At 41.7% G+C, this 15,529-nt stretch overlaps 1 protein-coding gene across 1 annotated transcript in view; it reads left to right on the top strand.

Moving 5' to 3' along the window:
- The window catches only part of RFX8 (regulatory factor X8), an 82,058-nt gene that overhangs the window by 23,340 nt on the left and 43,189 nt on the right, over window positions 1-15,529 (top strand). The gene's annotated exons all lie outside the window — the stretch shown is intronic.

Raw genomic sequence — 15,529 nt, 5'->3', positions numbered from 1 at the left:
CTCATCTCACACTGAGGTTATTTCCAGAACTCTCATGAGGCCTCGCCTTCCTCAGTCTCTCCACTCTTTAAATCATCCTAAACACAGCCAGCCACCAGACTAGTCTCTCTGAAATTCTGCTTTTTTGGGGGGGTCTCCTCTCTGCTCAGAAACCCTCGACGAGGGCAGAACCAGGGGGCTTGTTTCTCTCCCCAGTGTAGACCCTGAAATAACTATTGAGGAAGTGAAACTTTGGACTTAAGAATAGAGTAGGAAAGAGAGAGCAGTGGACAGGAGATGGTTCAGAGGAGGCTATAGTCACCCAGTGAGCCCCTGAACCAAAAGGGCAGCGGATCTGAAAGACCTCACAAAGGCAGGGTCTTCAGGATTTGGCAGTTGATTGAGTCATTGTCCATGGAAGGACTCAAAGATGACTCAGCCAAGCCTGTCCACCAAAACCTCAAACTCAACCTCAGAGAAGGCCATTATGCTCTGCTCCAAACCAGCTCTTCCTCTTAAATCTCCTAGTCACCCCTGAGTCATAGAGATGGGAAATTATATCAACAGAAATAGAGAAGTTAGGAGAGGGAGTTGATGTAATAGGAGATTTATTTATTTCTGTTATCATTAGAACTTTCTTCGTGAAGTGCATTTTCTCCCTTGCCTACCTGTGTACCCGGAAAGGTTTGTCTTCAATCCTGCATTTCTTTGTTTGCCCCCAATGCCCAGCACCCAATAGCCAGCAGGCAGTTTGGAGAGCTCTGCACGCACAAGGAAAACCACTAACAAGGCAGGAGTGAGAGACCATTGGTGTCCTGAGGACAATGGGATTCAGATGTCACAGGAGGTGAGGGGCTGGAACTGGTCTTTGTAGGGGGAGAGAGCCACAGCAAGAAGGAATGAAGTTGTGAGGCATGCAACCAGGGTGAATGAACTTTAAGGACAGTATGTTGAATAAAATGTCAGAAACAGAACGACAAATATTATCATGCCTCACTCACATGGTCTATAATATACGAACTAACAGAATTGAACTGGAGAGCATGGGTTATCAGGTTGCGGCCTATTGTAAAGGGTCCTAGATTGTAAGCTCTTACAGCAGTCACATATATTTAGGAGTTGTAACTGACATTTCTAAATTCTGAGATACTGAGCTATTTGTATATAACCTGGCATTTCCTGAAACTTTGGGTATTTATGTGACACTTGAGATTCAAGAGTTAGAGCTTTGAAGCTATGAAAGTCAGCATTACCCCATGCAGCAACTGTTAAAAAAGCTGAAAAACTGATTAGACTTTGACTAGAGAAATGAATGAAGCTGATCTGGATAGGACTAAGGTAAATCAGAATACTGGGTAAAGGATGACCTGGCCCATATTTTCAAACTTCAACCTCTATGAGAGACCAAAGGGAGAAATGTTTATTTTGTGCAAAATTTATATTTTGGCTAGCATGTTATTTAACTTGTATGGTCAGTTTACTTGAACATCATAATTACATGGAGTCTTGAATAGGGCGTGAGATCTTGTTGGTTTGTACAGGATAGTGTGATGCCTCCCAGAGTAATTTGGGAAATGAATAAAGAAATATTTTCAAAGTCCCCTTGGGAGACTGCAGAGAAAGAAGGAAATATTAAACTTTCCCATTTGGGGAATTCCTGATATTCTCATAAGCAATGGGGGACAACAAATTCAGTAGGCTGAGTCCTCAGTCTTGGGAATTGCCCCTATGAAGTTTGTTCCTGAAAAGGAGAAGCTAAGCCTACTGATAATTCTGCCTAAGAGCCACCTCCAGAGAGCCTCTTTTGTTGCTCAGATGTGGTCTGTCTCTGGAAGCCCAGTTGGCAGGTGAACTCACTGCCCTCCCCTCCATGTGGGACATAAGTCCCAGGGGTGTAAATCTCCCTGGCAATGTGAGACCTGTCTCCTGGGGATGAGCCAGGACCTGGCATCATGGGAATGAGGAAGCCTTTTTGTCCCAGAGGGGGAAGAGAGAAATGAGACAAAATAGTCTTGGTGGCTGAGAGATTTCGAACAGAGTCAAGAGGTTATCCTGGAGGTTATTCTTTATGCATCATATAGCTATCCCTTTTTTATGGGGTATTGGAGTGTGTGATGGTTAAGTGCTGGTGTCAACTTGGCCAAGAGTTGATGCCCAGTTGTCTGGTCAGGCAAGCACTGGCCTGACCATTGCTGCAAGGATATTTTGGGCTGATTGATAAACTGGAAGGCTGGTGTCTTAAATCATCAATCAGTCAATTGATTGCATCTGTGGCTGATCACATCTGCAATCAATTAAGTCGTTCCCACCAATGGGATAATCCAGTAGATTGAAGACTTTTAAGGAAGTTGAGAGCTTTTTTTCACTGCTTCTCCAGCCAGCAAACCTCTCCCGTGGAGTTCATCCAGATACTTCATCGGAGCTGACAAATTTGTAGCCTGCCCTAAGGATCTTGGACTCTTCCAATCCCACAGTTGCATGAGACACCTTTATAAATCTTGTATTACAGATCTCTCCTGTTGGTTCCATTTCTCTTGAGGTTCTAGAGAACCCTGACTAATACAGAGTGGCTAGAGGAAAGTACCTGAAACTGTGGAGCTGTGTTCCAGTTGCCTTGATTCTTGAAGATGATTATATAACTGTATAGCTTTTACAGTGCAACTGTGTGATTGTGAAAACCTTGTGTCTGATGCTCCTTTTATCCAGGATATGGACAGATGAGGATAAGGATAATAAATAAATAACAATAGGTAGAGATAAATGGTAAAAACTGGGTAGATTGAAATACTGTAGGCCAATGAGAGGGAGAGGTAAGGGGTATGGGATGTACAAGTTCTTTTTTTTTCTTTTTTGTTTCTTTTTCTGGAGTGATGTAAATGTTCTAAAAATGATCATCCTAGAGAAAACACAGCTATGTGATGATATTCTGAGCCACTGATTGTATAATGTGGTTGGACTGTATGTATGTGGCTATTTCTCAGTTAAAAAAAAAAGCAAGAAATTCTGAGGATGGAGTTTGGCAAGTGAGCAGGAGAGTGGGAGAAAAGGAACTGAAAACACAGGCAGGGACGTTATAAGTTTTGGAATGAAGATGGGGTTTTATTCTTATGTGATGGAGGTTTCTGGAGTGTCTCATACTGGGGGGGCGAAATAATCTGGTTTGCAATTTAAATGGAGATCCTTCTAGCCGCTGTGCTGAGACTGGGCTTAGGGGTGCAAAGGGATAGCAGAGGGGTTAGGGAGGCCAGTTACGAGGCTTTGGTTGCAGTCCTGGCAGGAGGTGTCCCATTGAGATTTGCTTTTTACTGAAATAAATTTAATTCTCCCAGAGAGGCAGCATAATGCTGTTGCAATATTATATGTGGATACAGGCAAAGAATCTGCAGCCAGCCTGGCTCTGCCACTGTAAGCTGTGTGGCTGCTCTGTGCCTCAGTTTCCTCATCCATTAAATGAGGAGAGTGGTAGTATCTACTTCAGACAGTGCCATTGTGAGGATTAAAGAGATGAGTACAAGGAATATGCTTCAAACAGCATCTGGCACATAATAAACATCCAGTAAGTCTTGTAAGCATATTGCTCTAGGCTTTTGAGGTATTTAGTTTATCATACCTGCATGAGTTTTTTCCATGGTATTATGTATATGATTTTTATGTCAATAGTGTATTTTCCACTTCTGTGATTTCCATTTGGTTCTTTGTATTACTTCTGCGTCTTTGCTGAGGTTTTCTATTATTTCATTTGTTTAAGATAATTTGCAGTCACTTGTTGGAGCACTTCTATGATCGCTGCTTTAAAATTCTCGGCAGATGATTCCAAATCTGATTCCTCTCAGTACTGGTGTCAGCTGATTGTCTTTTCTCATTCAAATTGTGATTTTACTGGTTCTTGGTAGGACGGGTAATTTTGTGTTGCTGTTTTAGCAGGCAGTCAACCTGTTCAGGTTTAGCAGTAGATCATGGCCTACATTCGAGGGTGTGGTTCCCTGACGGCCTAGTTCTCTGAGTCCTCACATGCAATTCTGGTTTGCTCCATTTGCTGCTGGGACTTCTGAGCAGTCCCTACTGGTGCTGGCTCCGTGGGCAGAACGTGCTTCCCTGGCCCACCTGGGGTCCCTGGCCCACCTGGAGTAGGGGACAGGCAGGGTCAGAGTTGCTGGGCCTGGGGCTCCTTATGCCACGTGGGGGTGGGCAGGGAGACGTCAGGCTCTGCCAACCGACCTGTAGAATGACCTGCTCTTTCTGCAAAGACCAGGGTTTTGCTGCTGCCCATCCAGGTGCAGGGGCTTGCCCGCCAGAGCCCCAGGTGTGGGCAGGAACTGGGGCCTCCTGGTGGGCTTTCCTTCCCTGGCTAGAGAGCACAGGTTTCGTCCTTGTCTGTATCTGTTGACGGTTCTGGCTTGCATGTCTCTCCAGTGCCCAGGCCAGGTGGAAATGAGAGAGAAAAAGAAAACCCAGGGAACTCGGTGCCTTGCTGTTCCTCAAATCCTGAGGTCCCTGTTGAATAATGTCCGAGGTATGTAATTGTATACAGAGGAAAGAACAGGAAGAAGTAGTCTACATTATCTTGTTGCCTGCACATGATTTTTAATATAAGCTACTTCAGATAGTCTTTGAAAGCAGACAGTGAGATCACATTATAAATAAATGCTAATTATGAATGGGATGCTAGATTGTATGGTTGTTCCTAATAATTAAAAATACAATAACTTCCCCAGGGGTATAAATCTCCCTGTCAATGTGGGATCTGACTCCCAGGGATGAGCCAGGACCTGGCATCAAGAGATTGAGAGTTTTCTTAACCAAAAGGGGGAAGGAAGAAATGAGACAAAATATGGTTTCTGTGGCTGAGAGATTTCAAACACAATTGAGAGGTTATCCTGGAGGTTATTCTCATGCATTACATAGATATTCCTTTTTAGTTTATGGTGCATTGGTATGGCTGGAGGAAAGTACCTGAAACTGCTGAGCTATGTTCCAGTAGCCTTGAGTCTTGAAGATATATAATGATATAGCTTTTACAATGTGACTGTGTGATTGTGAAAACCTGGTGTCTGATGCTCCCTTTATCCAGGGTATGGACTGATGAGTAAAAAAAAAATAAGGACAATAAATAAATAATAGGTAGAAGATTGGGTAGATCAAAATACTAGTGGTCAGTGAGAGGGAGGGGTAAGGAGTATGGGATGTATGATTTTTTTCTTTTTTTAAAATTTCTTTTTCTGGAGTGATGCAAATGTCCTAAAAATGATCATGGTGATGAATACACAACTATGTGATGATACTGTGAGCCACTGATTTTATATTGTGGATGGACTCTACATGCATGAATATATCTCAATAAAAATATTTTTAAAATATGTGATGAGTTGAAATATGGTGGTGGTAGCTTCCGATCAGGACAAGATGGTGTAGACCTGTTTCTCTCTGGCCCTCCCAATGAGCACAACTGGAACAGTGTCCGAGATGACCAAAGGAGAACTCTGCAAGGTGATAAGAAGAAAGCGGAACTTCCGGAGAAGATGGCAGCTTAGTAAGACGCGCGGGTCTTAGTTCCTCCTCCAGAAAAGCAACTAAAGAAAGAGAAACAATACGAAACAGCTCCCGGAGTCACGACAGAGACCAAAAAGACAGCGTATCCCATTCTGGAACAGCTGAACGGGCAGGGAGAATCTGCTGCGGTGAGATACCCGAGGGGCGCGCGTTTTCCCGGCTGGGGCGGCTGGCGACTGGGGTCCCCTCCACGCACGTGGCTCCCTGGTCTGACTGGGAACGTTGGATAGCGGGGCCCTCCCGTCACGCTTGGCATTTGGGGCCAGCTGGGCAATTAGGACCGGCACTCTCCCAAGCCGCGGCGGCCAGCGACCCCCGCCTCCATGTGCGGTTTCCCAGGCCGACTGCCGTGCAGACAGACGAGCGCCACGAGCGCCACCTACTGGGCAGGAAAAGAAAAACAGAGCCCAGAGATTTCACAGAAAAACCTTTCAACCAGCTGGGTCCCACACCCAGGGAAATCTGATCAAATGCCCAGACACCAGCAGAAAATAATGGATGACGCTCGGAAAATTGAAGATATGGCCCAGTCAAAGGAACAAACCAATAGTTCAAATGAGATACAGGAGCTGAGACAACTAATGCTGAATATACGAACAGAAATGGAAAAACTCTTCAAAAACCAAATCAATATATTGAGGGAGGACATGAAGAAGACATGGGCTAAACAAAAAGAAGAAATAGAAAATCTGAAAAAACAAATCACAGAACTTATGGGAGTGAAGGACAAAGAAGAAAAAAATGGAAAAAACAATGGATACCTACAATGGTAGATCTAAAGAGACAGAAGCTACAATTAGTGAACTGGAGGATGGAACATCTGAATTCCAAAAAGAAACAGAAACTATAGGGAAAAGAATGGAAAAACTTGAGCAGGGGATCAGGGAACTGAATGACAATATGAAGCGCACAAATATACGTGTTGTGGGTGTCCCAGAAGGAGAAGAGAAGGGAAAAGGAGGAGAAAAACTAATGGAAGAAATTATCACTGAAAATTTCCCAACTCTTATGAAAGACCTAAATATACAGATCCAAGAAGTGCAGCGCACCCCAAAGAGAATAGACCCAAATAGGCGTTCTCCAAGACACTTACTAGTTAGAATGTCAGAGGTCAAAGAGAAAGAGAGGATCTTGAAAGCAGCAAGAGAAAAACAATCTGTCACATACAAGGGAAACCCAATAAGACTATGTGTAGATTTCTCAGCAGAAACCATGGAAGCTAGAAGACAGTGGGATGATATATTTAAATTACTAAAAGAGAAAAACTGCCAACCAAGACTCCTATATCCAGCAAAATTGTCCTTCAAAAATGAAGGAGAAATTAAAACATTTATAGACAAAAAGTCACTGAGAGAATTTGTGACCAAGAGACCAGCTCTGCAAGAAATACTAAAGGGAGCACTAGAGTCAGATACGAAAAGACAGAAGAGAGAGGTATGGAGTAAAGTGTAGAAAGAAGGAAAATCAGATATGATATATATAATACAAAAGCCAAAATGGTAGAGGAAAATATTATCCAAACAGTAATAATACTAAAAGTTAATGGACTGAATTTCCCAATCAAAAGACATAGAATGGCAGAATGGATTACGACCCAGCAATAGCACTGCTAGGTATCTACTCAAAGGACTTAAGGGCAAAGACACAGACGGACATTTGCACACCGGTGTTTATAGCAGCATTATCTACAATTGCAAAGAGATGGAAACAGCCAAAATGTTCATCAACAGACGAGTGGCTAAACAAACTGTGGCGTATACCTACGATGGAATATTATGCAGCTTTAAGACAGACTAAACTTATGAAGCATGTAATAACATGGATGGACCTAGAGAACATTATGCTGAGTGAGTCTAGCCCAAAACTAAAGGACAAATACTGTAAGGTCCCACTGATGTGAACCGACATTCGAGAATCAGCTTGGAATATATCATTGGTAACAGAGACCAGCAGGAGTTAGAAACAGGGTAAGATAATGGGTAACTGGAGCTGAAGGGATACAGACGGTGCAACAGGACTAGATACAAAAACTCAAAAATGGACAGCACAATAATACCTAAGTGTAATGTAACTAGGTTGGAACACTGAATGAAGCTGCACCTGAAATATGGTTTTTTGTTTGTTTGTTTGTGTGTTTGTATCTTTTGTTTTTGTTTTTTTTCTTTTTCCTTTATATATATATATATATATATATTATTAGTATTATTATTTTGATTCTCTTCTCTATATTAACATTCTATATCTTTTTCTGCTGTTTTGCTAGTTCTTTTCCTAAATCGATGCAAATGTACTAAGAAATGATGATCATACATCTATGTGATGATACTAAGAATTACTGAGTGCATTTGTAGAATGGAATGATTTCTAAATGTTGTGTTAATTTCTTTTCTTTTTTTTGATTAATAAAAAAAATTAAAAAAAAAAAAAAAAAGAAGAAAGCAAGGAGGCTTGCCTTGGGGAGGGCATCTTGCATCCCCAACCTAAGAGAAGGCTACCCAGACCAGGAGATCCCAGAAAGGCTCTTTCCTCCCCCAGATCAAAATGGGGTCCCTCTGACAATGTCAGTCAAATGCTCCACCACCAGCAAGGGGAACTGATTGGAAAATCGTGCCAAAGATAAATGGCCGGGGGGCGTACTCATTCCTTTCTGGGCCTGGCACACCTCTTCTGCACCCAGAGATGCTGAGGAGGATGGGCTTGTCCAGCAGGACAGACCCAGCTGTAATAAGCAGCAGGTGGGGGGGGGGGCCTGTTTCACCCCACAGGCCCGATACTCTGCTCCCAACCCAGAGACAGCTGGGGAGCACCAGTAGGAGCCCCAGCAGTGCAATATAAATTGAACAGACCATAGTATCACCCCAAAGGCTGTGCAAATTAAACTTTTGAAAACTACAGACAAAGAGAGCAATCTTGAAATCAGCCAGAGAAACTACATATTACCATAGGTGATACCAACTCGAATGATAGTAGATTTGTCCTTGCAGGTAGAGGGAAATGTCACAGTTTTTTAAGTCCTGAAAGAAAAGCACGGTCAACCATGAATTCTGTATCCAATGAAACTATCTTTCAGGAATGAAGGGGAAATAAAAATGACCTAAGACAAAGGAAAACTATAAGAATTTGCCATTAGCAACCTACCCTTTTAGACTGGATGAAAGAAATTTTTCAGAGAGAAAGGAAAAAAGGATGAAAGAAGGAATCTTGGAACATCAAGAAAGAAGAAGAAACCGAGAGGAAGAGCAGAAATATGGGCATGCAGAATATACTCTGCTTTGCTCTGTGAGTTTTATAAATCATATTTGTTGATTGAAACAAAAGTTATAACATCCTCTGATACTCTAGGCAATGATATTTAAAAGTGGAGGCAGTTAAGGGATCTAAATGGAACTGAGATGACCATACCTCACTAGACGTGGTAAAATGTTGATACCTGAGAGATACAGAGAGAGCAGGGCAAGATGGCAGCATAGTGAGGTATGGAATTTAGTTCACCCTCCAGAGCTGCTGGTAAATAGCCAGGAACTGTATTGAACAACTGTTGGGGGAACATCACTGACTGGACACACATTCGGTACACCTGAAATGGTACAGTCTGAAATGGTGGAACAGCTGAGATCCCACAGAAAACTGTAAGTTTCCCAAGCCGTAGAAGCCAGCGGCCCTCCCCATTGGGTACAGCAGGCTGTTTCCCTGAGGGGAAAGAAAAAAGACTTTACCAGTAGCAAGGAAGTTAGCTCAATCAAGCTCCAATTGTTGGGGAGGACCAGGAAAGCACAGAGTTTAGAGGCTTCATAGGAAAGTCTCACATCCTGCTGGATCTCACCCTCAGGGAAACTTAATAGTGACTACTCTCTGTTTATAACAGATTTGGACTGCTGAAAACAGCCCCTGAGCACAGATAAACTTGGAATAAGCACTAAAGGGACCAGGAGCTAGTCCCTTTAGTGCTTAAAGGGCCCCTCTCTGTAGGGGCTAAACAGGAGTTTTAGCCCCTACAGAGAGGGGCTGGGGCTGATGAAAACAGCAGCAACAACAGAGGCTTTCTGAGTTGGCCAGCACAAAATACTGGAAAAGGGCTGGGCCTCAAGGAATGGGGAAACATAGAGCTTGGGGACCCACAGAGCCACCTACCAACTCCAGCTCTTGATTGGCAGACCCGGGAAGCTGGGGTCTGGCTCTGAGAAGGCATTTTTCCTCTTTCTCTCTTTTACTTCTTAACAGCTCATTAGATAGAAATGCAAGCACTCCCAGGCTTCAGCACTGTCCCAAGCAAGGGCAGAATTAAGGCATGCCTGAGAGACAAAGTAAATGGTCACGTGAATGGAGGCAATTTCCTAAAGGGTTTGTCTTCCCCAAGAAAAGGGAGGTGGTGCCAAGCTCAAGTGGCAGACTTCCTTCAGGGAATTCAGTCCCCAGGGGCTGGAAAACAAGAGCAACCTAAGCATGCCCTCTATCTCAGCCTCCATCTCAACCACATCACTGTCAGGAAGAGGCTGTTGAAATTAAAGCAACCCCATTACTTCACCATAGTGGGAAGCTGCGGGCAGAGAAGTGCCATGTGTTGGGAAGGACAAGGAAAGCACAGAGTCTAGAGGCTTCATAGGAAACTCTCAGAACCTGCTGGATCTCACCCTCAGGGAAATTTAATAGTGACTATTCTCTGTTCATGAGATGTGGGTCTGTCGAGTCTGGGAAAATCTGGCTGGGGTCAATCATATCTGAGGAGACGCTCCTCAAAAAAAGATTCCATATAGGAAGGCAAGAACCAGAAAAACAAGAGCTGAAAATTCTGCTCACCTAAACAGAAACTACGTTAGAGGTCTAGGATAAGTTGAACTGAATGCCAAAGAACAGTTAGAGAACAAAACAGATTGTCAAATGTCAAAATCAAAGAGGGAATTTTGAAAGCAGCAAGAGAAAAGCAATCTATCACATACAAGGAACGCTCAATGAAGCTATGTGTGGATTTCTCAGCAGAAACCATGGAGGCGAGAAGGTAGTGGTATGATATTCTGAAAGAGAAAAACTGCCAACCAAGAACCAGGAAAGGTAAAAAGAGAGAAAAAAAAAAGATGTGACATAAAATCCAAAGTGAAAAACTGCCAACCAAGAACCAGGAAAGATAAAAAGAGAAAAAAAAAAAAAGTGACATAAAATCCAAAACACAAAATGGTAGAAGAAAGTACTGCCTTTACAGTAATAACATTAAATGTTAATGGATTAATTTCCCCAATCAAAAGACAGACTGGGGCAGGCCATGGTGGCTCAGCAGGCAGAGTTCTCGCCTGCCATGCCAGTGACCCAGGTTCGATTCCTGATGTCTGCCCATGAAAAAAAAAAGTAGACATAGACTGGCAAAATGGATTAAAAAACAGGATCCATTTATATACTGTCTACAGGAGACTGACTTTAGACTCAAAGACAAAAACAGATTGAAAGTGAAAGGCTAGAAAAAGATATTTCACACCAACAAAAAACAGAAAAGAGCAGGAGTAACAATACTAGTATCTGACAAATTAGACTTCAAATGTAAACAATTAAAAGAGACAAAGAATAATACCATGTATTAATAAAAGGAACTATTCAACAAGAAGGCATAACAATCATAAGCATTTATGCACCAACCAAATGTGCTCCAAATACTGACAACACTGAAGGGAGAAGTAGACACCTCTACCATAATTGAGACTTCAATTCACTGCTCTCATCAATGGATAGAAAACCTAGAGAGAGGACCAATAAGAAAACAGAACTACAGACATTATACTAACACTAAAATGAACTATAAATGAACTAGACCTGTAAACATTTACAGAACATTATACCCCACAACAGCAGGATACACATTTTTCTCAAGTGCTTACAGATCATTCTCAAGAATAGATCACATGCTGGGTCACAAAGAAAGTCTCAGTAAATTTTAAAAGGTTGAAATTATACAAAATAATTTCTCAGATCATAATGGATGAAATTGGAAATCAAAACCAAATATACAGAGCTAAAGAACACACTCTTAAACAACCAGTGGGTGAAGCAAATGAAAATGGAAGCACAACATATCAAAAATTATGGGATGCAGCAAAGGCAGTGCTGAGAGGGAAATTTATTGCCCTAAATGCCTATTTTAAAAAGAAGAGAGAAAAACTCAAGGTATTAACTGCTCACCTGGAAGAACTAGAGAAAGAACAGCAAACTAACCCTAAAGCAAACAGAAGGAAATAAATAACAAAGATTAGAGCGAAATAAATGAAATTGAGAGCATGAAAACAATAAAGAGAATGAACAAAACCAGAAGTTGGTTCTTTGAGAAAATCAGTAAAATCAATGGATCGGTAGTCTAGGCTGTCAAGAGAGGATGCAAAAAAATAAAATCAGAAATGGGAGAGGGGCATAACTACTGTCCCTGCAGTAGATAATGAGATGGTACTATGAACAACTGTACGCTAAGAAACTAGACAACTTAGATAAAACGCACAGCTTCCTAGAAAAGCAAAAACAACCAACATTGACTGAAGAATAAATAGAACGCCTCAACAAACCAATCACGAGTAAAGAGATTGAATCAGTCATCAAAAAAGTCCCAAAAAAAGAAAAGTCCAGAACCGTATGACTTCACAGGTGAATTCTACCAGGCATTCAAGAAAGAATTTGTACCAACCCTGCTCAAAGTCTTCAAAAAAAACTGAGCAGGAGGAAACATTACCTAACGCATTCTATAAAGCCAACATCCTAATACCAAAGCCAGACAAAGATACTACAAGAAAAGAAAATTATAGACCAATCTCTTTAATGTATATAGATGCAGAAATCCCCAACAAAATACTTGCAAATCGAATTCAGCAGCACATTAAAGGAATTATACACCATGACAAAAAAAGAAGGGCCTGGAAACATCCTAGAGTATATTAAGCAGATAATCAAAAAGTATTGGCAAAGTTCCCTGAGGGAAGGGAGAAAGACCATGCAACTATTAAACCTTACCATCAAGGAAGCCCCTGATACTGTGTCACACCTTAGGGACACACAAATCAATAGGCCATGCCCTCGATCCTGAGACTTACTCTTGTGAATCTTATGTAGGTAGCGGAGAAGCTTAGCCTACCTATAGGCATGCCTAAGAGTTACTTCTGGAGGACCTCTTTTGTTGCTCAGATATGGCCTCATTCTCTCTAAGCCCAACTCTGCAAGTGAAATCATTGCACTCCCCCCTACATTTACATGGGACATGACATCCAGGGGTGAAAGTCTCCCTGGTGACATGGGAGAGGACCCCCAGGGATGAATCCAGACCTGGCATTGTGGGATCAACAATTACATCCTGACCAAAAGGGGGAAAAGAAGTGTAATTAACAAAATATCAGTGGCAGAGAGAGTTCAGATAAGTTGAGAGGCTACTCTGGAGGTTGCTCTTACACAAGTTTCAGGTAGATCCTGCTACCTGTCATAACCTGCCAACCCCCAACCAGGACCATTCCAGCCAATCCTAAAGAACACCTAGGGCAATATATAAGATTCCCCAAGGGTTCCAAGCACTAGAGTAACTTTCCAGGAATCTACAACCTCCAGATGGGTCCAGCCTCTCCAGAACATCAGATAATTCCATCTTTCTACCCCATATTAGTGACAGACCCTTCCAATATCAAAAATTTAGAATTGCCATAGCCCAAACAATCCTAAAGAGAGGTATGGACAGATCAAAGGTGATGGTGGAATTATACATAGAAGATAGGACTTAACAAATGAATATGAATGCTGAATCATTAAATTGATATGATTTAGTCTCCACTATTTTAGAGCAGCTAGAAGTAAAAACCTAAAATTGTGGAACTGTAACCCATGTCGAAGTCTGAAATATGTTCCACAACTGATTCTGGTGCTGTGCGTTGACATTTATAACTTTTTCATATATGTGTTATTTTTCACAGAAAAAAAGTTGACTGTGATGACAAAAAAGTATTTAAGCCCTCTATCCTCCTATATTCTGGAGCAGCTAGAAGGAAAAATATGAGAGGATCATATGGTAGCCCATGACAAACTCTGGGATCTGTCCTGTAACCACTTTTTGAAGAGTGCTTTGTGAACTATTGCTTTTTTATTTCTTTACTTTGCATATATGTCATACTGCACAAGAAAAAAATTTTTTAAGAAGAGCAAAAATTGAAGAATTAACAGTTTACTTGGAAGAACTAGAGAAAGAACAGCAAACTAACCCCCAAAGCAAATAAAAGGAAAAAAATAACGAAGATTAGAGCAGAAATAAATGAAACTGAGAATGTGAAAAATTAGAGAAAATTAACAAAATCAGAAGTTGGTTCTTTGAGAAAATTAATAAAATCGATGGACCCTTATCTAGGCTGACAGAGAGAGAGAGAGAGAGGTGCAAATAAATAAAATCAGAAATGGAAGAGAGGACATGGTCACTGACCCCACAAAAATAAAAAAGGTAATGAGAGGTTACTAAGAGCAGATATATGCTAATAAACTAGACAACAGAGATGAAATGAACAAACCAAAGGGAGAGATGTTTGTTTGGTGCAAAAATGATATTTCGGGTAGTGCATTAGCTAAACAAACAAACAAACAGTGTTGATACCTGTACACTGTGATGAATCACATATGTATGTTGTAATACAGCAACCACTACAGAAACGACACAAGGAGATATACGCAAAAATGTTATAATTAAATCAAGATGGAATCCTAACAGATGTTTACAAAACTCCCATGAAGATAAGAAAAAAGAAGCAAGAACCAAAGGAAATAAATAGAAAAAAAAAAACCCAATAAAATGGCACGCTTAAATGCCAACATGTCAATAAGTACCCAAAATGTAAATTATCTAAATACACCAATCAAAAGACAGAAATTGGCAGAGAAGATTTAAAAACCAAACAAAACATGGGTAGATTGACAGTACAATGATAAAAAAAGATGTAGCATGCAAGCGTTAATTTTTTAAAAAAGCAGGCGTGTCTATCCTAATATCTAATAAAGCAATCTTCAGAGCAAAGAAAATTAGTGGAGAAAAGGGGGACATTGCATAATGCTCACAGAATCAATCCACCAGGAAGACAAAATGGTCCCAAATCTCCATACACTAAAGAATCGAGGCTCTGCCTCTTTCTTTTCCCCCAAATAACACTGTAGCCATACATTGATGAGTTTGGGGTTAGTCTAAGAAATTGCACCACTGCCACCCTGTTTGGGGGATCCCTAAGATTAACCCCATGTCTAGAAATTCACTTGAGGGATTCACAGGACTCAGCGTCTATTTGTACTCGTGGCTGAGATGTCCAGTTACAGTGACAGGCAGGACCCACGGTCGGACTTAGAGGGAAAAAACGTGGTGTTTGGCAGGACCCACGTGCAGGACCACCACGTGTGTCATGTGTGTCAGGTTTCTTCCTGGGGAAGCCCATTAGAGGCTCGGACCTAAGGTCATTCCTGGGGCTGATGGCACGGTAAGCCTGGTACACACCAATGCTCCAGAGCTCTGGAGGGAAAGCAGGTGCTCAGGATAAACTTTTAAAGTTAGCACCTAGAGGCTGAGCCCAGGAAACACCTTCGTCAGTTCAGTCCTGCCTGGGAACACTGCAAGCCAAGTCCCCAGATGCCGGCAAGGGCCAGCCTTTGCAAGCAGCCCTCTCTAAGGCTAGCAGCCTTCCTCGGAGCTGCTAGGCTACCTCTTTCTGCACAGCTGTACAACTCTTGGAATACACTAAAACAACACCAAAGCACATGGAATTGTACTCTTTAAATGGGTGAATGGTATGATATGTGGATTATACATCCGTGAAGCCGTTAGAAAAAAATCTCAGCAAGGAGTTTTGTAGACATGGACACGTTTCTTCCTAAAGTGTGGAAAGGTACTAGAATAACTCAAACATCTTGACAAAGAACAGTGAAGTGGGAGGATTCACTCTATCCAATATTTAGGCCTGCTATATATTGCAGAAATCAGGAAGGTGTGGTATTGGTGGAGAGATAGACACAGAGACAT

Source organism: Tamandua tetradactyla, chromosome 17 (assembly GCF_023851605.1).
Source record: "Tamandua tetradactyla isolate mTamTet1 chromosome 17, mTamTet1.pri, whole genome shotgun sequence".
NCBI lineage: Eukaryota > Metazoa > Chordata > Mammalia > Pilosa > Myrmecophagidae > Tamandua > Tamandua tetradactyla.
The sequence above is the reverse complement of the archived record's forward strand: the minus strand, read 5'-3'. Positions and strand labels throughout refer to the sequence as shown.